General features: G+C 44.1%; 1 long non-coding RNA gene across 1 annotated transcript in view; it reads right to left on the bottom strand.

Annotated features, from left to right (window-relative positions):
* Positions 1-1,457: 1,457 nt before the first annotated feature.
* LOC109489261 overlaps positions 1,458-24,828 on the bottom strand; it is a 32,804-nt gene continuing 9,433 nt past the window's right edge. Inside the window, exons 2-3 of the long non-coding RNA XR_002142205.2 lie at positions 15,997-16,087; positions 1,458-2,663 (exon numbers count right to left, since the gene is read on the bottom strand). This is a non-coding gene — a long non-coding RNA (uncharacterized LOC109489261). The remainder of the gene's footprint in view (positions 2,664-15,996; positions 16,088-24,828) is intronic.

The raw sequence follows: 24,828 nt of genomic DNA on the forward strand, positions 1-24,828 counted from the left end.
GCCAGCAGGACTCTTTTAAGGCGCACGCCTCCCCTACCACACAAACAGGCATCATATAGAAGACAGGTCTCATGTCAACTATACTGCAACTCAAACAAACAAACAAACAAAAAACCAAAACAAAAACCAACAACAACAACAACAAAACAGACAGGTCTCAGACTTTTCTATTTCTACATTCACTTCCATATCACTCATCTCCTTTTTACATATCACTTGATCCCTGGAGATCTACTCTTGGTTTTCCTAGACTTCATTTTGCTAATTCTTCTCCTCCTTTTTTCCTAAGATCATTCTTTGGAATTACCCTGCCATGTTCAGGTTGGCTCCTTGGCTCCTCTCCGTTTAGCGTAAGAGGTAGCAGAAGAATCTGGGAGGTCAAGCGGTCTGGGCTTGCCCCTTGACCCTTTCACTTGCTAGCTGTGTGACCTTGGGAGAGTGGTCTGACCTCTCTTAACCTCCAAACAAGGTCACCATGAGTCCCTTTCTTACAAGTGTTGTGAAGCAAAAATGAGAACATACATGTGAAATTCCCAGCAAGTATCTCATGGCCGACACTTAAATACACTTAAATACAGTTGAGACGCTTCTTGACATTACTTCTATCATCGATATTACGGTTCTCATTAGTGGAAGTGGAGTTTTCATGGCACAATGTTGCCTGAGTGTCTTGGCTGATGCCCAGCCTGACTCCCCCTCCAGAGATTCCCATGGCGCAGGTCCCTGGGCTCGTGGAACTGAGGCCAAACATACCTCCAAGCACAGAACTGTGTAATAATCTGTCCCTTGAGATGTCCTGTGAGTTTATCTTGGATAAGAAAATCCTTAACGATTCTTTTATTTTATTTGCCATGTGCTTTGTTATTGCTGATATGGAAGCATGTCTAGAAAATATAGGCCTTTTCTTCAATTTACATTTGATAAACACTGACTGCTTGGCCTTTAAAATGAATGATGGCCATTGCAACAACGACGATAATGAAATAGTTTTATTACTTGTTTCCCTTCTAAGAAGCTGAACCAGGGGTAGGCAAGGTGGCCTTTCGTACTTCTTATAATTAAAGGAGTCTGGAGTCCTGCTTGAAAGCCCTACTTTTTCTTCTTCTTCTTTTTTTTTACTTTCCTCCATTCGTTCTGGGGAAATAGCCAAGCTCCTGAAATAGGACAGATGCCGCCTGGATTTGTCAGGTCTGGATGCCCTTGAACGCTGCAGCCAGACTCATCTGTCAGGATCAGAGGTTTGATCTTACCTTCAGGATCAAAAACACCTTTGAATTTTCCAAGTACAGGGGCGCCTGGGTGGCTCAGTTGTTAAGCATTTGCCTTCGGCTCAGGGCGTGATCCTGGAGTCCTGGGATCGAGCCCCACATTAGGCTCCTCCGCTGGGAGCCTGCTGCTTTCTCTCCCACTCACCCTGCTTGTGTTCCCTCTCCGCTGGCTGTCTCTATCTCTGTCAAATGAATAAATAAAATCTTTAAAAAAAAAAAAAAGAATTTTCCAAGTACATGAAAAGAGATTCCATGCCTGTGGTCATGGGCAGCCCGTGTGTCAGCAGATGAAACTGTACTTTCTAGGTACTCTGACAACAGACTGTAGAGGCATCTGAGAAACTGGAGAAGGCAGGAGACAGCCAGAAAGAAAGGCCAAGAGGAGTACTTGAGGTTTTCCAATGACAGGAAAGGCCACTGCCCAGGTCACCAATGTGAGGACCCCCAAAAGTGTCTGACGGCACCATGACCCTGCCATTCCTCTCTATCCACAGCCTGTCTTCTTCCTGCCCCACCCCCAACCCCTTCCTCTAAAACTTGCCCCTTACCCAATCTCCCTGTAGTTTTGTTCTCTTCAGTTTCAAATGGGGGAAGGACTACATTTGGCAAAGGGGTTCCCACAAGCCTGGCATGGGGTCTACAGTCCATTTCCCTCTGATACTTCTTTTGTCACGTGTTGGAATCTGTCTGTTGCTATGAGGGTGGCTCAGAGCTGTTATAGTAACCCCGCTGTCAGGTCCTGAATCCTCCACCCAGTCCTTGAGCAGTGAATGTGTATTTTACAGGTTCAAACTCAATTTTGTGACACAACTTTAAGGATTATGAGCTGGAAATGTAAAGGGGGCACTTCCATCTTCCAAGAGATGGAAAATTCTCAGAGATCATCTTGCTCAATGCCAGAAACCATGGCCCATTTACAGTATTCTCCACAGACAGTTGTCCGGCCTTTGGTCAAATACCAGGTAAGAGAGACTGCCTCTTCAGGAGAAAAGGAATGTCTGGGAAACAGGGGTAAGAAGGAGACTAACTCTCATACTATATAGGTTTGAATTCCATCCTGTTGCATTACTACCTGTTCAAAAAAAGTAAATTAAATATTTCAAAAAACGCCTCCAGTGTGCAGAAACACTTTACCCCCATGAAGCGGACCATTCCATTTTAGATGGCTGGAACTAGTAGAAAGTTGTCCCTCCTCCTGAGCTGAAATCAGTCTCCATGTGGCTTCCGCTCTTCTAATCGTCCCTCATAGGAAGTAGGACAGAACAAGTCCACCCCTCTCCAGCAGCAAATTTTTTCCCCCAGGTATTTGAAGACAGCCATTTTCTTTTCCTTCAGTCATTTCTTCTTGAATACCAAAAAGGTCATTTGCTATGTCAGGTCTCTCAGCTTGAAGAACTAGAGGAAAAGAAAACTAATTTTAGTTTTTATGGAAAAAAGGAACTGGTCCCAGGGGTGAGCTGCCCTTGTGCTAGCTTGCTGGAGCTGGCCTCCGCTGATCCATGAGGGGTGGTGATTGGTAGAGCCAGATTTCACTCCAAAATAAAGAAGCAGTCTGACCTCGGTTAACTTTGTAGCCTGAGGTGAGGGAAAGGGGGGCTCCCCTTGACAGTGGCCACATGGGCTCCCTAGCAGCCTCGGAAAAGCTTCACCAGCTTCCTTAATAGATTATAGCACGTTTTTTGCTGGGGCCCGTTTCCACATTACAGAAGTTTTGCACAGGCTTTTACCTATGGGCTGCTTTTGGATTGGAAATACAATGGACAGGCTTGGAGCTTGGTGACTAATGCCTTTCTTGATTTTTATTAAATTTCAGTAAGTATTGCTTCCTCTCCTCCCTCTCTCCCCAGGCCCAGAACTGTGCTAAAAGACAAAGGAAGCCCCAAAATGCATACTTGCCCTCAGTGAGCCTGTCTTCATCCTAATGAAGTAAGAGTACAAAACTGATTAGACTGTGGCGGAGAGTAACTGGTCACCAGGGGCAGCACGAAGGACCATGGGGTTCTTCTGCAGCAAGTGCACCCATGGGGACCCTCCACAGACTGCCTTCCCAACAAGTGGAACCTGCTGGCCTGTTAGATGACCTTAGAGGTATCTGTCCACCCGCCCAAATAGCTTATTATCTTGATTCCTCTTACGACCAAGTCTTCATATTTGGGACCAACTGACTGGAGTAGGAAAGAAAGTTTGCACTTATGGGGTCTGAGGAGTGGGCCTAGAGAGATCTGTCTGCCAAGGATATGTTTAGACCAGAATAATACTCAGCCGTAGAAGTTGGCAAGTCCTATAAAGCCTAGCTTAGCCAACCAGCAGCGCTCCTAACCCTTTCCCATGGTGAATTCTCTCTGGAAGGCTGGTCTGATTAGACTTATAACTGCAGGAGGAACTAGGTGTCTAGGAAGGCTTCAGATTGGACAGTAAGGCCTGCTGTGTGAGCTCACATCCTTTTGTCTCAGCTCGGGCACGTTCTCATTCATCTGTCCACTTAGGACCAGCTCACACAGTAAGCGGGCACCTCTTGTTTGCTCAGCTCAACCAATTCTCCCTTGGTTTAAGCTGATGTAGGTCAAACATGTTTGTGTTTACCGCTAACCAAACTGGATTAGTCAGTGAACGTTTCCTGCCTTTCATTGCTCTCTCAGGCTGTAGGAATCAAACCTCCTCCTTGCATTTAGCACGGCAAGGAGAGGGTGAGCATGCACAAAAATATGTAAATATGTAAATGAGTAGATATTTAATGATTATCTGCTCCAGCTTGGTGCTGCGCTTGGCCCTGGGAAATCAAAGTGAGTAAGAGGTTCGTGTCTGCATGTTGGGGGAAGGAGGCAGACAAGTCAGGGAGCCACAGGGCAACAACGGGATAAGAGGGGGGCCTGTGACAGAACTAAGGGTGAGCACCTCATCCAACCGAGGCCAGGGTGCAGCTGGGAAAGGGAATCAGGAACCATCCAGCGTAAGTGACATCCCAAGGGTTGAGCAGACATGAGCTGACCCAGAAACAGGGCAGGGTATGAGGATAGAGAGGGGAGGCTCAGCAGCCAGCGTAAGTGCTGAGAGGTGAGAGAGCATGGGTTAGAACGAAATGATGAGTGCTTGCATCTCAGAATGTTTTTTTATGCCTGGGAAGTTCCGAGGGTTTAATCATCAGCTTTCACTTCATTTAATGATGGTGATTAATACCAATTAACATTCATATTCAGCCTAGGCTTAATGAAAACCCTCTGTCCAGATCTGTGAAAGAAAGCTTAAAATGTGTTGAGGTCAGGAAAAGCATGGACCCGGTCTCTATCCCCTCCCCTCCAGCTCTGGTACAAAAACAAAGGCCACTAGCAAGCGTCTATCACGCCGGAATGTGCTGGCACAGCTCAGGAGCTTGGGGCATTCTCTCTCTTCTCTCTTTCTCTCCTCTTTTGGTCTGGTGAGCTTGCAAACCGTCTGCATTCTCGAGAGCCGTCCCTGTCAGGTCTCATACAGGCCTCCCTGCTCAACCAGGGGTGCACACACCATTGCTTTCATGCAGACTTCCTCCTCACCACTCCGCCATTCCCACTTCTCCACCCACACGTGCCCCGGGGCCCTTGGAGCTGTGACAGCTCTCAGGAGACAGAAAGTCTGCTAGAGGGGAGCATGATCTCTTGTGGGAGGACCCAAATGTGGGATACGTGGCGGGATGTGATCTGTAGATCTTTTCCATAGGACCCGGAAGAAAGCGGGATGGTTCATAGTCTTGGACAAATCCTTAAAAACCTCAAAAGAAGGGAATGGACCTTCAGATCCTTGGTTCCATAATAAAAGTAACTAACATTCTTAGATGTTCATATGACAGTTTGACGTGGATTATCTCACTGAATCCAAAGTGTAATCTTATGAGGCATTTATTACTACTGTCCCTCTCTGTGCCTTAACTTACTCATCTGTAAAGGGAGGATAATCTTAACACTTACCCCATAGTCATATAAGGATTTACATAAATAGTAAATACACTAGGACTGTGCCTGGCACATACTAAGCTCTCAGATGTTAGTAGTTGACCCTTGAACAACACAGATTTGAACTGCATGGGTCCATCTATACATGGGTTTTTTCCAATATCATACTGTGAACGTATTTCCTCTTCCTGATGCTTTTCTTTTTTTTTCTTTTAAGATTTTATTTATTTATTTGTCAGAGAGAAAGAGAGAGCACAAGCAGGAGGAGGGGCAGGCAGAGGGAGAAGCAGGCTCCCCGCTGAGCAAGAAGCCTGATGCAGGGCTCGATTCCAGAGCCCTGGGATCATGACCTGAGTCGAAGGCAGACGCTTAACCGACTGAGCCACCCAGGTGTCCCTCCTTATGCTTTTCTCAATAACACTTTCTTTTCCCTAGCTTCCTTTATTATAAGGTTACAGTCTACAATACATATAACACACAAATTATGTGTTAATTGTTCATGTTATCAGTAAGGCTTCCAGTCAACAATAGGCTTAATAGTTAAGTTTGGGGAGTTATACACGGATTTTCAGCTGTGTGGGGGGCCAGCAACCCTAACCCCTACATTGTTAAGAGTCAACTGTATTTATTATTGTGAGGACTCTGGGGTACAGAGGTTAAGTCATTTGACTAGAATTGTACAACCAATAAACGGAAGCCAAGATACAAACCCAGGCAGCCTGACCTCTTCATGGCAGCACTATCCACTCAGCCCCTCTGCTCTGCGGAAGAATTAAGTGATGAAAAGGAATCAGTGACTTTGAGTGGCTGGAGAGAAGCTAGAGAATCCCTTTGGTTTGGATAAACCAGTGGGTCCCAGAGCAGCATCCTTGACATTTCCCAGGAACCTATTAGAAAGGCATATTCTCAGGCCCCACTCCAGTTCTCCCGACGTGAAACGCTGGCGTGAGACCCAGCACACTGTTTTCAGGAGCCCTCTAGGTGATTGCGAGGTGCACTAACATCCCAGGAGCACGGGCCTAGGCTCTCAGCTCTCGTTATTTCTTAGCTCCCATGTGCTCAGGCTCCACAGATAAATATGGCCCGCAAGTTGTTGCCACCATGTTGTGATGTTCTTCATCACCTCTCTCGCCCAACTTGGGGAGGGAGGTTTAGAAAAGGCCTAGGGAAGGGCCTCGTGGCAGGTCCCCAATCTTTTTTTCTGGGAGAAGATGGCAATGGGACTTTCTGGGGTCTCACCTTCTGCAATATTCCCTCCAGTAGCTAAAGAAACAATCCTCCGAAGAAACAGACATCTAAAAATGGAATTGATTCGGCCTCACAGCCACCTCATGTGCAGGCCTCAGTGTTTGAAAACACTAGGTCACAGGTGGAGAAAATAGATTTGTTACCTGGGTTTCAGGGGTGGTTACTGGTCCCCCCTCCCCAAATCCACTGAAAGTAGAGTTGAAGGGCCAGAAAAGCTGAAAAGCAATCAAATGACTTTTGCCCCTTGGAGCATGTATCTGTGAGGTGTGGGGGGGCGCAGGTACGTCTCAGGCCATTGTAGCCCTAAAAGCTGGGTGAGGCAGGGGATCCATAGCGTCAGAGAACAGCTCTGAGGTTTCATAAATGCAGTTACATAAGTAACACAATTTCCCAAGGATCAGGGGAGGGGAAAGGATGGCCCATGACTAGGGATGGGGAACAGGGCTACATAACAAACTTTAGCAATTTAATGTTCTTTAATGCCGACTACCTGGCTCAGTCCATGAAAACAGCTACCCAGTGGTGGGGCCAGGGCGAGAACCTGGCTTTGTGGGAATAGAGCAACCTTCATGATGCCCTTCTGCCTCTCCGTCAGGGGTTGTGCCCACGGCGTGAGAGAAAGAAAAGAGGGAGAGCCAGATTCATTCAGCCCAACTCTGCCATGTCAGTCTCCCGGGCTGGACGGTGACACCCACAGCCTGTTTATCAGAGCCGAGCAGCGATGACACAGGCAGTCCTTTGTCAGGGAGCATCCTGACGGACCTATCAAAGTCCAGCCCTCCAGCACGGTGGTGCACAGACCCACTGAGACCAGAGCTCCAGAAGGCACGAGCAGGTCTTCCCTGGCCACGGGGAGTTGGGCTCAGGCTCTGCCTGCCTCTCTGCTCTGAGAGCAGACATCCTGGTCTGAGGGAGGGGTGTGTAGCTCCAGATGCTCTTTCAGCTGAGGAGGCTGAGTTGACAGGTGTAACCGGGTTTTCCCCCAGTGCCCACCCTTTCCTAGCAGGCAAGCAGAGGTTTCTCACTGTGAGTCTTCCCTCCTGGGCATTTTCAGAGGGAAAGAAGACCACCTTCCAGATTTCTCTGGGGGAAGGAAATGAAAAGCCAACAGGTCTCTCCCTAGGGGATTGGAAGCAAATGCCAGGCTTCCCAGCAAATTGCCAGCTCACCCTGCCTGACAAATAACCTTTCCTGACAAGTGGCCAATTGACTTTCAAAACGGCAGTGCCACTGACTAAAAGTAAATTGTCTCTTTTTTTGTTGTTGTTTGTATTTTTCTAACACACGTTTATTTTTTTCGGTTTTTTATTTAAATTCAATTAGCTGACATATAGTACATCATTAGTTTCAGATGAGGTGTTCAATTAATTTATCAATTGCATAAAACACCCAGTGCTCATCACAACATGTGCCCTCCTAAATGCCCATCACCCAGTTACCCCATCCCTCCACCCTCTCCCCTCAGTTTGTTTCCTAGAGTTAAGAGTCTCTCATGGTTTGTCTCCCTCTCTGATTTCCTCCCATTCAGTTTTCCCTCCCTTCCCTTATGATCCTTATGCTGTTTCTCATATTCCACACATGAGTGAAACCATATGATAATTGCCTTCTTCTGATTGACTTATTTTGCTCAGCATAATGGCCTCCAGTTCCATCCACGTTGATGTAAATGGTAAATATTCCTCCTTTCTGATGTAAATCGCCTCTTTTTCAGGAGCACAAGGTATTTCCTAAGTGGGATCCGACCTCCTCCCTCTGCAGAAGCAGGACTATGGAGAGCAAGTGAGGACTCTCATTCCCATTTGACAGGAGAGTTGGGTCACCTTCCCAGTGGGGCTGACTCGCTTACACAGCTGTGCTAATACCCGAGGGGATGGGCAGCTTGAGGTGGGCACAGGACCTGCGCTTACTGTTGATGCACGAGGGAACACCTACCACGGATCAGCTCCGTCACTGGACAGGGCTCAGACTTGTAACTCCTGGCGTCTGAACAGTGTGTGTTTTGTTACCTTGTTTAAGGCCAACTTTAAACTTTAATGTATGTGGCAGGAGGGGGTGGGGTGGGGTGGGGGGGGAATCATGTTTTCCCCTATTGGACAGTCTAAAAAACCTGGCACGGATACAAAGAACCCTTGTTCCCTGGACCAGGATCTGAGGAAAGATGCCATACCCAGAAAAGGACTCTGGAACACACTGTCCCTTTTATCGGGGCTGACACAGCCCCCTCTGAGAGCTGCGGGAACAGATTAATAACAGCTGAGGGCTCCACACATCCTGTGGGGCCTCCCAACGTTGTCAAGTCCCTCCAGGGATTCCATCCTTCCACCTAACCCATTCCAGATCAATTAGCCTAAAATCCATCTGTTCTTAAATCCCCTTTCCCACCTCCTCATGGAAGACATTTTCCTCAGTCCTCAGTGTCTGGAAGTTTCTGCCTTAATTCTTGTGAGCTGGCTTTTCACCTGGACGTTGAGGCACACCCATTTGAGGAGCAGTCTTCACAGTCAGGCTGTGAGTCCGGATCCTGAGCTCACACTTGAAAGGACCCTCCGTGAACCCTGAAACTGCACGATTTAGGCCCTCGAGATAAACTGGTGAACCAGACAATAATCCCTGCTCCCAGAGAGCCTACCTATATTCCAATAAATATAAATAAATAAATTTAAAAAAATACAAATTTTAAATATGGCATTTTAGAAAGTGATAATTGCTTTGGAAAAGAGCAAAACAGGGGTAGGAGATAACCAAGAAGGCTGATAGAGACATGAGGACCCAAAGGGACCCAAATCAGGACCAGGTCCCTGGGTAGGGTTGTCTTCCGACCCAAACGCCACGCTCCCCTCATGCCCAGCCCCTACACTGTGACCAAGAGCTCTTTCTAATGTCTGCCTCTCTTCTTTTGATCCTTCTGTTCCTCTCACTCCTTCCACCACCCAAAACTGTGCCTCTTTCTCTATCCTTCAGATTCTCCTGATTTCTGAGGTCCAGCTCAAGCCTAGCCTTTTTGTGGCTCTGCTGAGGTATACAGAGCTCTCTCTTCTCTGGGCGCCACAGAAACATTAGGCCATACAAGTGCTAACTGATCTTATCTTGTCTTGCGTAGCATTCTCAACAAAGTGAGAGCTGTGACAGAGGAGGCTGACAGCATGTGGCTTTGAATCTAGGACACCTGTATTCATACCGGGCAACCAGACCAGCAAGCTTCAGTGCAGTTTGGTGAGAGCTGACTCTTGGTTCCAGGAAGTTCCAGGAAGCGACAGCTTTTTCTTCTTGAGCCATGAGCCACTCCCCCTCCTCATTCTCTCAGTAGAAACTTTATTACGTCCATCTGAAATGAATTTGCTGTTTTCTCTCTCACCCCTTCAAAATTTAATGTCCATTTTCCCCATCTCCCTCCTATTTAAGAATTTGTGCTAATCCCTGTCCAATACGCTTGCTCACCTTGGCCACTGACATGCTCTGAGATCCTCTTTTTTTCATTATCCAAAAATTCTTGTTTATTCTCTTAAAGTATTGGCTTCCTTTTCTTAGCACCCAATAAAGTTGAAGTCTTCCCCATTAAAAATAAGAAAAAAATCTTGATACTTCTTCCTCAAGTTACTACCAAACCATTCCAGAGGGGGGAAAAATAAGTTAGAATAAGGACTTTCCAACCAGATTGCCTACAGTTTTTTTTTTTTAATGTCGAGGATTCCTTTATTACTCTTATTTATTTATTTACTTCTAAAATTTTTTAAAAGATTTTTAAGTAATCTCTCCACCCAGCATGGGTCTTGAACTTTTCGATCAAGAGTCTCACGCTCTATTGACTGACCCAGCCAGGAGCCCCAGATTGCCTATAGTTTAAATATCAGTTCTGTTTTTGCTTACTGTGGCTTCAGACAACTTACTTGACCACTCTGTGCCTCAGTTTCCTCATCTGTAAAAATAGAGATAATAATGACTATGTCACCATGTAGAGTTGAAGAGTAAATCAATTCATTTCTGTGAACCACTTAGGACAGTGCCTGACGCATTACAAATGCTACAGAAGTGTCTGTTCATTAAAAGAAACGATATTAAAAATTAGCTATTATTATTTCTTTCATTTCCTTGGTCCTATTCCTTCTTAGAACTACCATCCAATCTGTCCATTGTCTTTCATCACCAAACTTCTCAAAAGGGTGGTTAACCCTGCAGACTCTCCATTAATTGCCTCTGCTTCCTCACGTCCCTTTCATTCCACAACCTACTACTGAAACCACCCTCTTCAGACTTCCCAGGGTCCTATTAAACTGCCAACACAAAGTCTCCTTTCATTCATTCATCTTCAGGTGTCTGACTTGGAATTTCCTCCTCCTTTTGGTTTTCCTGCCAATCCTCCTTCTCCCCAGCCATCTCCTCTCCATGTACTCCATGTAGACCTTCCCAAGGGTTCTTCTTGGCCTCTTCTCATGCTAGACTCTTTCCCTTGTGGTGTAATCCATGCTCCTGTCTTCAATTATTGCCTACATGCCTTTGACTCGTACACCTATTAGGCCTGACATTTTCCCCTGAGCACCAGCCCAAAAGTCTGACTGGCCTGACAGGTGTCCTATCAGATAGTCAATTACAACATGTAAATCTCCCCTCTCTCATGTTTTGTTTCAAGTCTGTTTTGGCACTTGCTCACAAAAGCTAGAAATTTTAGTCTTTGTTATTCTATACCTGGATGTACCTTTGTATTTGACAAATGAGTTGTCATATCCCTTAGTTGATCTGCTCCTTACAATGACCTGGAGAGCATTATTTGATTAAGTGATTCAGTAAGTCTTTATTTGGATGAGTCTCATTTTCCCACACTGACAGATATGCCAATCCTTTTAAGAAAGAAAAGGTGATATAACTCCTTTTTACAAAGGAAAAAGAAATGAGCCTCATGGAGATTAAGTAACTTGCCCAAGGTGTTAGAAGGGTCAGATGAGATAGCATGTGTTATGGAAGCTTCAGAGATCATAAAAGATCATGTAAATACAAGGTTTTCATAATTACTAATAAATTAGTAAGTTACTGGTGATACAACAAATTTGGTAAATGTCATGAGAGAAGTACTGAGTATATAGAAATACAGAGGAGAGGGAAATCAATTTAGCTAGGGATGATAAAGATCTTGGGAGAAGAATAGGATTTCAAAAGATGGACCACCTTCTCCATCTCTCACCCTTGTCCTGCATCTTTGCATTTGTTTTATGACCTTCAATGATCTTTTAGTAGCACCACGTAATGGCTGGAGGTTTCCTCTAAATGTGTCAGACAGATGTAAAGCACCTTTCACAATGACTTTTGGGTACAAAGTCAAAAAGTCACTTTCTTCAGGGGCGATAAGAAACCATCCAAGACCCTGACAAAAGCTCACACTACACTGCCTGCCATGTGGGCAGCAAAGAACAGGGCACAGTGCAGGCCCATGCACTGCAGAAGCCTCAATGGCATTTGAGCAAAGTCAAAATAATTGTTTCCAAATCACAAAACTAGAACCAACAACAAATTCCCCAATGGATAGTATGATGATAATTAGCTCAGGCTCAGGTCCCTGAAGGATGCTATTTGGGAATCACCTTGGTGCTGCAACCTACGTGATGTAGAATGGGTCTTACAGATATCTTGGGATATATTTTTAGGAAGTCCATGGTCATTAAACTGGCCATCTTTGAGAAAAGAAGGAATAGAATAGAGCCTTTTAGTCCACTGATGTCAAACCACTATATTTCCCATAAGTCCAAGTTGAGACTTAGTCGGATTGGGCTGAAACAGGTCCTTACAGACTTCTTGGGGTACAATAAGCCAGGGTATTGTCCAACTTCAGGAAGAAGAAGGTAGCTCAGATGACTTCTCGACTCTGCAGCAGCCATTACCTACATCTAAAAAGACCAGCCATTCTTCCGAAGCTCGGGGTCTCCAAAGCCACCCATCACTATCACAATGGTGCACATGGTATATGCAGTTTCAATTCTGACTCTTTCATGGAGATAGCAAGACAGGGGACTTAATTCTCTACCAAAATTAAGTGAAGAATGTATGGGTTAGATTTCATTTATGGTCTTCTAAATGACCAGAGGCAAAAGCCAAGTTGATTGGGCGTGGAGGGGATGTACTCACAGACTCTGTCTGCCTCCCATTTCCCAAGTGCCGCACCGACACTAACCATGCCCCACCATTATTCGACTGGTGGAGTCCATCTTAATTTGTAAGCCTCCTTTCCCGAGCTGGCAAAACGGACTTATTGCCAATTTTTTTAAAGAACTATTGTGAGGGTTAACGAGGTTTTCCTTGTACAGGGTTTGAGTTCCTGCTAAGTAGAATGCTGAACAAACAGAGTACAGTCATTATTTAACCCAGCTGACATTTCCTTTCATAGTTAACTCACGAGCAGTAACGTCATGAGAAACAGGCCTGAAATTGGAACAGCTATGAGCTATCCAGCCATAAAAGTCAGTGGGTGCTTCTCTACCTAAAAATGCAGTCACAGATGCAGATCTTGCCAGTCTGCTCCGACAGTTATGAACAAGCTATATCACATTTAAGTTCAGATCACTAAGAGTTCCTATTCCCAGTGGGCAGGGGAGAGGCCATCAGATGGTGTCCAGTCAGTGACCCAACCCGGGAAGCTCTGTCCCAAGACAGTGGAAACGACTAGAAGGAATAGAGCTGATCCCAGCTCCTCAGGAACGTCACAATCTGTTGAAGTTTTAAGAAAGCTTTGTTGCACAAATTGCAGTGCTTCAATTAAAACATGTGGAGATGCCTCTTCAAGGTCCCTAAATCTGCCATGTGTGTTGCAATAGATGTAAGGCACAGGGAGTAGAGAGAGAGAACTGAGTCACTAATAGGGAAGAAGTCATTTGAGTCTCTGGGTTTCGGGCTTTAAAAATCCAGCCTCTTTGTGTAGGATCTGCTGGTGTAGCAGTTTTCCTCAGGTTTCCCCTGTTACCTGGTTCCTTGAGCCCCAACTCCCTTTCCCCGCCTCACCTCTAAGGAACACTAACCTGGAACAACAGGATTGGGGAAAAAAAACTCCTAAAACTTCTCCCATGGCAGGACAGCTAGAGAAGGGGAGGGCCAGGTAGAGACAGTCTCATTTCTACAGCCAGAAGGGGTTGGGAGGGAGGAATCTACAAGGTACCACTAGAAAATGACAGAAACTCACCTAAAATTTTTTTACCACTTGCTCCCAATTGAAAAGGAAAACTTAGCCCGTGATATCAAAACTATCATCACTCATGGGGCACCTGGGTGGCTCAGTTGGTTAAATGCCTGCCTTTGGCTCGGGTCATGATCTCAGGGTCTCAGGGTCCTGGGATCGGCCCCCACATGGGGCTCCCTACTTGGTAGGGAGCCTGCTTCTCCCTCTCCCTCTGCCCCTCCCCCCCCGCTCATGCTCTGTCTCTCTTTCTCTCTCAAATAGATAAATAAAAGTCTTTTAAAAAAATCATTACTCATAACTACAGGGACCACACCTGACCGACAAACCCCAGCTGCTAACCCTCCTGATTCCTCACCACATTCACACTGAGGCCTAGAGCTGCCGGTATCCACTGAGGAAGCACAGGAGTATTGAGACAGGCCCATTCCTGCAACATTTGGGACTCTTCCAATGGGTGACTCTGGCTCGAGGACACCCCACCAGCTTAGCCAAACCTTTCTTGGAACTGTGCTGCCGTCCAGTTGCCGGATCTGTATCATGGCCTGAGAGCTCCCCTGAAAAGCTCTCCTGCACCTCCTCCTTTATCCTTCATAGGCATTGACCCCGATAAATTTCTTACACCTGTAATTCATTCTTGAATCTGCTTCTAAGAGGACCTGAGCTAGCACAGTCGTTAACAACAGCAACATACTCTTCCCATTAACAAGAATGGATCTACTGCATTCCCTGTGGAGGGTACCCCACCAACGTTGCGAGAAAGAGGAAGCATACAAAGAGATGTAGGCCACAGTCCCTACTGGCATAGGTAATATAAGTCCCATAGATACAATGGTGAACAATAAAAAGAAGTATATGCTTCTAACACAATACCATCATCATTTATTTATATGACTATTGCCCTGTCTATATCTCAGTGGGACCAGTGTTACTTAAACTGTGAGTTGAGACTCATTAGGAAGCTGTAAAATCATAGCAGTGGGTCACAACCAGCATCACTTAAAATAGAAGATATTAGAAGGCAGCATACATAGATACTATATTGTGAAATATGTGTGTGTGTGTGTATACAAACACAAATATATGATTGTGCGGTGGATTTTGATGTAAAATATACTTCTTACATCGAGAAATTTTGAAAGTGACTGAAGGAAACCATGAGCTTCCTGAGGAGAGTGACAGTGTCCTTTTTTAGGACTATATCCCCAGTGCCTAGAGCATTACCTAACTATATATAGGGACTCAACAAACGTTTGTTGACTATGTGTGATTTTAATGGCTAATTTTATATGTCAACTTGACTGGACTAGGGGACACCAGATGGTTGGTGAAAACATTTCTGGGTATGTTTGTGAGGGTGTTTCCAAAAGTTTTTAACATTCGAATTGGTAGACTGAGTTAAGATCTTCGTTACTAGAGCAGGTGGACATCAACCAATCCATTAAGGGTTTGAATAAAACTAAAGGGGTGGAGGGTTGTGAATTTGTTCTCTGCTTGAGCTGGGTCATCCATTTTCTCCTGCCCTCAGACATTGGCACATCTGGTTCTTGGGCCTTCGTACTCAGACCTGGACCTTCACCATCAGCTCCCTTGGTTTGCAGGCCTTTGGGTTTGGACTAGAACTCCACCACTGGCTTTCCAGCTTGTAGATGGCAGACTGTGGGCTTGGGCTTTCTCAGTCTCTGTAATCACAAGAACCAGCCCCCCATAATAAATCTCTTCCTTTGTATTCATGTATATGCTACTGGTGCTTTTTCTCTAGGGAAGCAGAATAAGAAAAAGAGAGAGTCATTTAACAGAGAAGAAACCCAAGTTAGACCTTGGGGAAAACATTTTAGAAAAATGGAGAGGAACAGAAAGAAAATGCAGGAGGCATGACGTGAGCAGAGAATCAAAGGTCAGGATGCTCATGGTATGTTAGGGAGGTTGAGTAGACCAGTTAGATTGGCTTAATGTCCATTAGTGGGGAAAGAAATTTGGGAGGAAGATGAACTTGGCCATAAATTGATGTCAAATGGCCAACACACTTCTCTAAGCATGATTTTCTGCAGTGATAAGGTAATAATGATAATGACAAAATCATAGCCAGCACTTACAAAAGGCATCTTTCAAAAGTCTCAAATCATGTTAATATGCTGCATTATTCATCGTCTTGATAATTCTATGAGGCAGGTAGGGGAAGCTCTCATCTCCATTATATAGGGAAACCAAAATGGAGTGAGAGTGTCTTAATTCCACATCCCTATGGTGAACCAGCTGGAGTTCTCGGTCTGAAATACAGTACTCCATCTCAGCTATCTCTTCTAGAGCCAATCCTTGTGTGTCCCAATTCCCATTCTGTGTAAGTCTGTAGATGTATATCACTTCCAGGAAACTAACTGGATTTCAAACTACTTACCTTTTTCCTTGATAAGATGGACCACTTATATCTTCTCTTTTAGTGTTAACACAAATAGTTCTCACTGATGCTGGAAATGACATCTTCGTGTCTAAAAATAACAGAGCCAAATGACACATGCGTCTTCAAGTAAATTTCTAGTCTAATGTAGGTTCATTCTATTTGTCTACTGGAATCTTCTGCCTTTGGATTCCATCAATTCTTCTCTCTTTGCGCTATTCCTCCCTCCACAACACACATACACACCAATAAGACATGGTATATAATCCCAGATACTGATTACCAAATCTAGTGGAGGCAACTGCCTGGTCCACAAACCCCCTCAACGTCCAGTTACTGCCTTTTGTTCTTCATGCCCTGCTGTAACAGACTTATCTCCTGCCCAGGAGCTCCCTAAAGACCATTTTACTTACCCTGAGGGCAGGTGCAAGCTCAGTTATGGCATCTCCTGATTTGCCCAGACCTCTGTTGATTAGCAGCCTATGCTTTCACTACTTCAAGGTCACCTGAGCTTGCCAAGAACCCTGGTCATATTGTACCTTTTCCTGCTATGCAAGGCAAATGAATATTGCTCCCACTGATTGGATATAGACCTCTACAGTGTCAGGCTCATTCGGGTTCAGATGTGCAAGATCATGATTGGCCATGGCTTGTACTTTATTTCCCAGCTCTCCCCGAGCTAGATTGGCTGTGCTTAATGCCAAAAGTCCAGCATAATGTATCAGAAACAGGATGGACTGTGGAGTACTACAGACCTGGGCTGCCAGTACTGTTATGCCTAATTGTTTGTGACCAGGGACTTGGCCTTTACGTAACCCTTTGAGTCTCAGTACATTACTTCGGTCTTTGTCTACCATGCCTAGCAGAGTCCTAGACAAAAAGTACATGCTAAATGAATGCCTGTTGACTTGTTTTGACTGAACCTGCCCCTAGGACATTTTAGTAAGGTTAAATCATCCTTCCAAGTGGTATCTAGGTCAAAGACATCAGCAAGAAAAAGACACTGGCTGTAGGAATGGTTTCTGCGGTAGCTGAACACTAGTTGATATTTCTTTTCTACTGCCAGCTCTCCCAGATGTAAGGACTTCCTCCTACCTCTGCAGTTGGATGAACTTATAGGCTGCTCTGGTATTGGAAAGTGGGTCACAACTCTGAAGGAAACCTCTGAAGATTATATCAGAGCCCTGCCCCTCCCTTATGACACCTACATTGACTGGCATAGGAAGAAATGGAAAACTGAAAGAAACACCCGTATCTCTAAAGCCTAAGCCCAAATAAGATGGTCCTTAGAGCCATCGGACCATCTGGTATTTAGATGAGGGAGCAGTGGTTGAATACCAGCAGTGCAAGGCCCTTTGAAAACTGCAAGGGTGACAGCATGGACCCTCCCTTCCTCTCTATTCTCCCACCACTTCTCTACATATATTCCAAGGTCCAGACATACAGAGCAACTTACAATTTCCTAAAGTGCTTGCCTTTTCTTTTCCTCTAATATTGTAGATGCTAATATTTTGTACATGCTAATATTCTGTATTCCTAGAATGCCTTCCCCTGCCTGACCTCCTGGTATTTATCCTCTGGGCTCAATGAGGTATCACTTCTCTTCCAATGAGTCTTTTAACTTATTATCATCCCAGATAATACTTTTATAGTACTTTTTCCTTATCCTCATATGTCACACGTGATATTGTAATTGTTAGTTTTCTTGGCAGTCCCCAGGATGGTGAAGACAATGATAATATACATACCATCTATTGAACGCTTACTATGTTCCATAGTCATACTTTATGTCATTAATTATCGCACCAACCTTGTGAAGTGGTATTATTCCCATATTATAGATGTGCAAATGCAGCTCAGAAAGGCTTTATCCTGATTTATGCAGTGAATGAGAGGCAGGGTCAGGATTAGAACACAGGTCTACTGACTATAAGTCTGATTTTTCATCACTACACCATGATTTTCACCACTACATCATACAGTTCCCCACTGGGCTGTGCACATTTTGAAGGCATGGGTCACACGCACGAATCATGAATCAGGAAGCATTCCTGGAAATACGAAGAAATTCTACAAAGCTGTAGAAAAGAAAAGGTTTTTAAAGGCAGAAAGTGGGTGGGATAAGAAAATTATTAGCAAATAATGCATTGTTTCAGGCAAAGTTGCCTTCCTACAGGGACAGATGGGGTCCATTTGGTGGATTAACTCACTAGCGCAGACCAGGTCATTCCGTGTTGACTGATTAAAGGTTACATTTGGGGATGGGGGGAGGTCGGTTGAAACTGCAGTTATTTAGGTACTGAGTCTCCATTTGCAAACATGAGATTTAGCACAAGTGACTCCATTTGGGCATGTTGTCTCCTTTGTAACAGTGCTCAATGACGTGTTTGATAAAGAATGAATGGCAATGAATTGTCATGTTAGTCAGCCTTAACTCAGTCCTGAAAATCTCAATATCTATTTCCTGGCCTTGGATAATCATTTGGGAGGATCAGTTAAGTTTGAAGTAAAACGATACTTCACGGACAGCAGCAGAGAATATTTCATAATGTGGCCATGATTATATTAGACATAATTGGACTGGGCTGAGTTACTGGGATAGATAGTTATATAAAGGAGGCCAATCATGCAGTGATGAAATGGATACAGATAAATTGTATTCATCCCCAAAGCTCCCACAAAGGGCTTAACAGAATTTAACATTCTCTTGAGGCAGGACCTTGAGCTAATACTTTGGCCTTATTTGCACAATAAACAAGTGGTCCCAAGTAAAAGCTAACTTTAGCCATGCAGACTGCTTAGAAAGTAGTTTAGGGCTCAGAACAAGTTTAAATCAGTTTCTCTGTTGGAGAAGGAGGAAACATATGCTAATATTTTGTACATGCTAATATTCTGTATTCCTAGAATGCCTTCCCCTGCCTGACCTCCTGCTATTTATCGTCTGGGCTCAATGAGGTATCACTTCGCCTCCAATGAGTCTTTTATCACCATCCCAGATAATGGGATTCTTGCTTGTCCTCTCTTTCCAATCTTCTCTATAGGCAGGATACTTCCCTTGGTGCTTTTTGGCCTTAGATAAATTACATGTTTTCCAGTCATAGCTGAGCCTAAGTGTATTTGTGACCATGGTCTTTTTTACAGGTGAAATCTTTCTTGGTGTTCTAATCTATTGCCCCCTAAATTTGCCATTATATCTCTCTTAGATTTTCCTTACTGAATTATAATTATCTTACATATTGACTCCAGGATTATAGGCAATTATAAAACCCCAAGCTTGGAAATTACTTAGGTAGTTAACTGGTGAATCTGAGAGTGAACTTCTATAGAGGATAACCAAAATTATTCACCCATTCATTCAACATTTATCGAATATAGTATTACCAGGCAACGTGCTAGGGGGCCGAGGATATAGATAAAACATTTCTCTGCCCTTAAAGGGTTATAGACTACTGGAGACTTTAGTGGAATTTCTACTTCAAAAGTCATTTGGTGGTGACCAGGGGCTGGGGCATGGGGGAATTGGGGAGATGTTGTTTAAGGGTATAAATCTGCAACTAGTAGTTAAGTCCTGGAGATCTATTGCACAGCATAGTGATTATAGACAACAGTGCTGTGTTTTAAACTTCAAAGTTGCTAAGAGTCTAGATCTTAATTGTTCGCACCACAAAAAAGAAATAATCATGTAACATGATAGAGGTGTTACCTAATCTAGGTTGTAATCATATTGCAATATACAAATGCAGCAAATCAATACATTGTATATTTTAAACTTACACAGTGTTATATATCAGAAGGAGAACTCATGAGTCAACCACAGTAAAGCTTTCATTGAAGAAGAAAATGGAGCTGGTCAAGAGACAAAGGAGTACTTAAGAACGAAGAAGAGAGCCAAAGAAGTCAAAGGAGATGTGGTATTCAAACAGGAGATGGTGAGCCAGGAGGCCAAATGCAGGAGAGAGGTCTGGGACAGCTGAGAAGAGCTGGGTCCAGAGATTAGAACTGGTAGGCAGAGCAGACGGAGAGGAGACAAGAGAGAGAACAGCACGTTAAGGGAAAAAAGCAGCCTGGGAAGAATTGGGAGATCAAGTTATAATAGTAATGTTGATAACCAATGTTTATTGGGGAGTGTAGTTGTGCATTTAGAACTCCACTAACAGTGGGCATGTCTTACCTCCTTGAACAGACCCTGTTAAGTAGGTACTATTATTATCCCCGTTTTACCCATGAGCAAATTGGGACACAGACTGGACAGTAGTTTATACCCATTAATTTACTACATCACATTACTGATAATCTGAAACTGATGAAGTTCAGATTCAAACTTTGGTCTGTTCAGGTTATTATGCCTCTTACTCTAGGTTTGTTCGATTCAGAGGAAAGAAATAGTTTTATCTGAATCTCATGTGGAGAATGTGGTTGGGGGAACCTTGATTAAAGCAGAGAAGATATAAGGGTATATGTGAGCAGATGGGAAAAGAACAGTGGAGGTGGAGGCTGAAGGTACAAATGAGAAGTCTAGTGGATGGAAACTTGCAGTTGATGGGATAAAATCTCCCATGGAACAGAAAGGACTCTACAGACACAGCTGGACAAGTTAACCTGAAACAAAGAAGGAAGAAAAGAGTCACTGGGTTCGATGATTAGGAAATAATTTTGTTTGAAATAGCTTAAAATTTGGATTTCACAGAGGAAGTCAGTTGTTAACAAATATTCAGTTATTTCTTTTCTGAGTTATGCACCCTGTCAAGTAGAGTCAGCAACAGCATTGCTCATCATTTCTAATTATTTTCAAGAAATGGATTATAATGCTGAAAAAAATTATCAGCACTCTATCACGTCAAATATGTACATTGCTCCTTTCATCTGAGGAATTACATTCTTCCGGTTGTTTCTGGATAGGTAGGGCATAAAAATTGAAGTTCTTTTGATTTCAAGGGTCAGAAACCCAACTTGAACTACTTAGGTAAGAGAAGATTGCCTTGTCTCACACAACCAGACCTCAGGAAAGAGAGGGATGTAACCACCTTGGAAAAACTGGAACCCCAAGCTGGACTCTCAGGAGGGTTCCCCACCCTTTATCTATGCTTCGGTCTGCTGCTGACTTCAGTTGCTCCTACTCCAGGCTACAAGCAGCCCCTATGTCAGTCTCCATCCCTTCTCTACCAGAAAAAAACAAACCAAGAAAAGCCACTCTCCCAAACTCCCAGGGAAAGTTTCAGAAATTTCCAACCAGGTCATGTGCCCACACATGGGACTAACCACTCACCAGGAGGGTAAGGTCAGCTCCCACCTGGGGCAAGGTGCCAGGTGGGAGATTTCAGACTCCCGAGAAGAAGGGAATGTTATTTCAGAAGAAAGAAGGCCTGATGGTCAGAAACAAATAATGAAAATCTACCTAAGTGGAGTCAGTTCTTTCACCGATGGAGAGAGTGAAGCACAGAGGGATTAGAAAATAGACTGTGTGTGAGTCAGAACTAATAGAGTTATGTTACTGATCTTGGTACTAAATTATTTCAGTTAACTGTGTTAAGAATTGGATTTGAGTTTTGCTGTAATTATTGCTGTCCTCCAATTTTCTTTTTTGTAGACAAATAGCAGTATGTGACTAGAAGTGTTCTAGGTGCGTCCGCGAGGGGCAGCTTCCCTTCCCCACATAAAGTGGTAAGGAGATACTCATAACAAATTTACCTTGGAGCAGCAAGACTGTGCTTGCTTCAGGCCTGTCTTCACCTGGATTATTCATGGTGATCTCAGAGAACCCCACCTGCAGAGTCAGAGTGAGTGAGCCGAGGAACGGGAAACTTGAAACTTGCACTCCAGTTGGTCGGCTGACCAACTCTAAGCTATCATTTCATCTTCCATGGTTTACTGAAAGTGAGGACTTGCTTCCTCCCTGGCCTGGAGAACGTGGACATCAAGACACTCTAGAATATAGATGTCATATGGCCAATTTAAATCTCTTGACTTTAACTATTTTAAACGAATTAGCATATTTCGCATAGCTTAAGGATATTTTTCTCATTAATGAAAGGTTTTCGAATGCTTAGAAGTAAAGCAGAACATAAGGAAGGTCACACAGGCAGAGTTCTCGGAACATACATACATGCAGGAAGGCAACACGGACTTAAAGAATAATGCTTATGTCTGATTTATTGTGTACAGATCTGAGCCTGGAATGCCAAAAAGATTCATTGGAAAAAACTCAACAATTCATTGGTTTATTGTTGAGAAAACTGAAGGGACTTTATTGGTAACCTCCAGAATAGTAAGTACGACATGGAAAACATGTTCCTCAACTAACAGAACTGCTTTTAGGACTAAAAATAGTCCTCATGGATGTTTTTCAAGTGTTTTGTGTTCTCTTCCACCCACTGGTTCAGAATCAGATTCAGCTAATGTTCATGAGTGACTGCCCTGTGTCCGGACACTTTGCCGGAAGCTCCTCCCACTTCATTTGATTCCTGCTTCTCCTCCAGAAGAGTCCAGCTGTTCTCATTTTACAGACACTTGGAGAAATAAAGAGCCTTGCCTAAGGCCTCATTAAGTGTTGAGTGAGGGGCTAGGGTTCTGGCATTGTAGTCTGGGGTTTTTTCTGATACCATGAACTGTGTTCCTTCTGTTGACACTTGCTTCCATTTTGTCAGAGTCAATGAGTCTTACCAACACTTAGATATTAAATAGCAATGAAGGGGGTGCCTGAGTGGCTCAGTTGGTTCAGCGTCTGCCTTCGGCTCAGGTCATGATCCCAGGGTCTTGGGATCGAACCCCTCATCCGGCTCTCTGAGCCTGATTCTCCCTCTCCTCCCCGCTCACGCTCTCTCTCGCTCTGTCTCTCAAATAAATAAATAAAATCCTTTAAAAAATAAATAAATAGCAATGAGGGTGAGAAGAAAAATATTCTTTTTTGCTAATTTTAATTTTATAAACAAATAGTAAGCAGTTGCATAGAAATAATAGAGAATAGAGCAACCCATAATTTGAGCGGTCATGAGTCATGTCATGATATAAAACCCGGGTCTTTTATATGTGTGTGTGTTCACTTTTTACAGTGTAAACAAGCTCACCGTGTAACAGAAAGGTGTGAAAGGTGAACGCAGCAGATTTGAATTACGGAGAATCTAGGTATGGGCTGTCCCCTAGCTCATGGAATTTCATCAAAAGCCCTATGTAGCATGTGTTCAAAGGCAACTGTGTCTTGGCAGAAGCAGCATCACACTGGCAATATCAGGGAGTCACACACCCATGTGGGACCTAAAGATAAGGAGTACCCCTGCACAGTCTGTCCCAATCAGTATGCTATTTGCCAGCTTCACATGAATTGTCCTTTTGGCAAACATAAACGTTCTCTTAGGGAAACACAGGATGCACCCATGCTGTTATTTTTACCTAAAATGAAAATAATCAAGTGGATTATTAAAGAACAAAAATCAATTATCCCTAAATACATCACTCTAATAATAAGGCTAATTTCATTTTTGTCTAGATCTTTCCTGAGGACATCACTGTCTTTAGAATACATCGTTTTGGTTCCATTGGTCTCTTGATAAATGACAATTTGCAGGAGTTGGAATACCTGAGCTTGCATTTTATTTTGTAAGATCATGGCCCTCGGGGGCATGATTGCATGCTGTTTGTTTGTCCTCTTATGCACTCCCTGGTGATGTCTTGGTGTTCAAACAAACATAGTAAGAACAAAGTAAGTGCGCTAAGGAAGACCATTTCTCTGTAGTCCTGGCTCCCCCCAGTCATTCCTGGTACGAAAAGAAGAACCCAGGGACAGCTTCCTGATTATGCATTTTCAGTTTCTTAAGCAACTGCAACAGGAAGGCTGGGACTAGGCCTATTTCCTATGTTGTGGTATGTTTATCACTGCCCCCATCACAACTCAGCTTCTAGTTTTTACATTCTTAATAAATCTCTCTTTTTAAAAAAAGAAAAAATCATACCCCAAACTGCACATTCATTGCTGCTATTAAAATCCACAAGGAAGGAGAAAGATACGAGATCTCTTCCACTGTTCTTTGGGCCTCCTTCACTATCCGTTAGCCCTAGAATATCGTTTTTCTTGGACCATGAGGGGGGACAGAGAGGTGGCTTCATGGGGGTCAGCAGGATGACTGCAAAGCAGCAGGACTTGCCACGTTCCCCCTCACTCTCCTCTCCTCCAGCTCCTCCTTCTCTCCTCTTTCTCTCTCCTTGAACCTTGCTCATATTCTCCCGCCACCCCTATCTCCCTACGTCCTTTTATCTGGACAGGTTTTTAATGTTGTGAGAACATTAAGATTAAAGAAATAAGGTCTCAGTCTTCTGATGACCTCAGAGGAAGTTTCGTTGGATTTCCTAGCTCTCTGATGACTAATTTCTTCTCTGGGAGGAAACCCTTCTTCAGTCAGGAAAATAACCTCTCCTCCAGTACAGTACCCATGTGCTAGTCTTCAAGAGGTAAGAAGACTCAGGAGCTTTTTCTCAAGATTTCAGCCGAGAATCTGTATTGGCTTCTCCTTGGAAGGAAATAGAAACAGCTCTTCCCAGGGCGCTGTCCCTGGACAAGGAGAGAGCAGGAGAAGTGGAAGGAGCTGATGGGGCAGTAGAGGCCTTCTGTAATCTGCCCAAACTGCCTTTTTAGCCTTGTCTTACAACCCCCTCAATCCCCTAACGTGTGTGTAGCCTTCTGTCAAGGTAAGCAGAACTTGCTTTTCTTTTGGTAAATGGGGCTTGCCTCCAGACCTTAGCTTGTATGCCCTTCCCACTGTCTAGAAAGCACCATGCTGCCCCTGAACCGTGACAGGCACGCACACAGTGGCTCAGCTGTCTCCTGTGCCAAGAAAACAC

This window comes from Ailuropoda melanoleuca, chromosome 8, assembly GCF_002007445.2.
Source record: "Ailuropoda melanoleuca isolate Jingjing chromosome 8, ASM200744v2, whole genome shotgun sequence".
Lineage (NCBI taxonomy): Eukaryota > Metazoa > Chordata > Mammalia > Carnivora > Ursidae > Ailuropoda > Ailuropoda melanoleuca.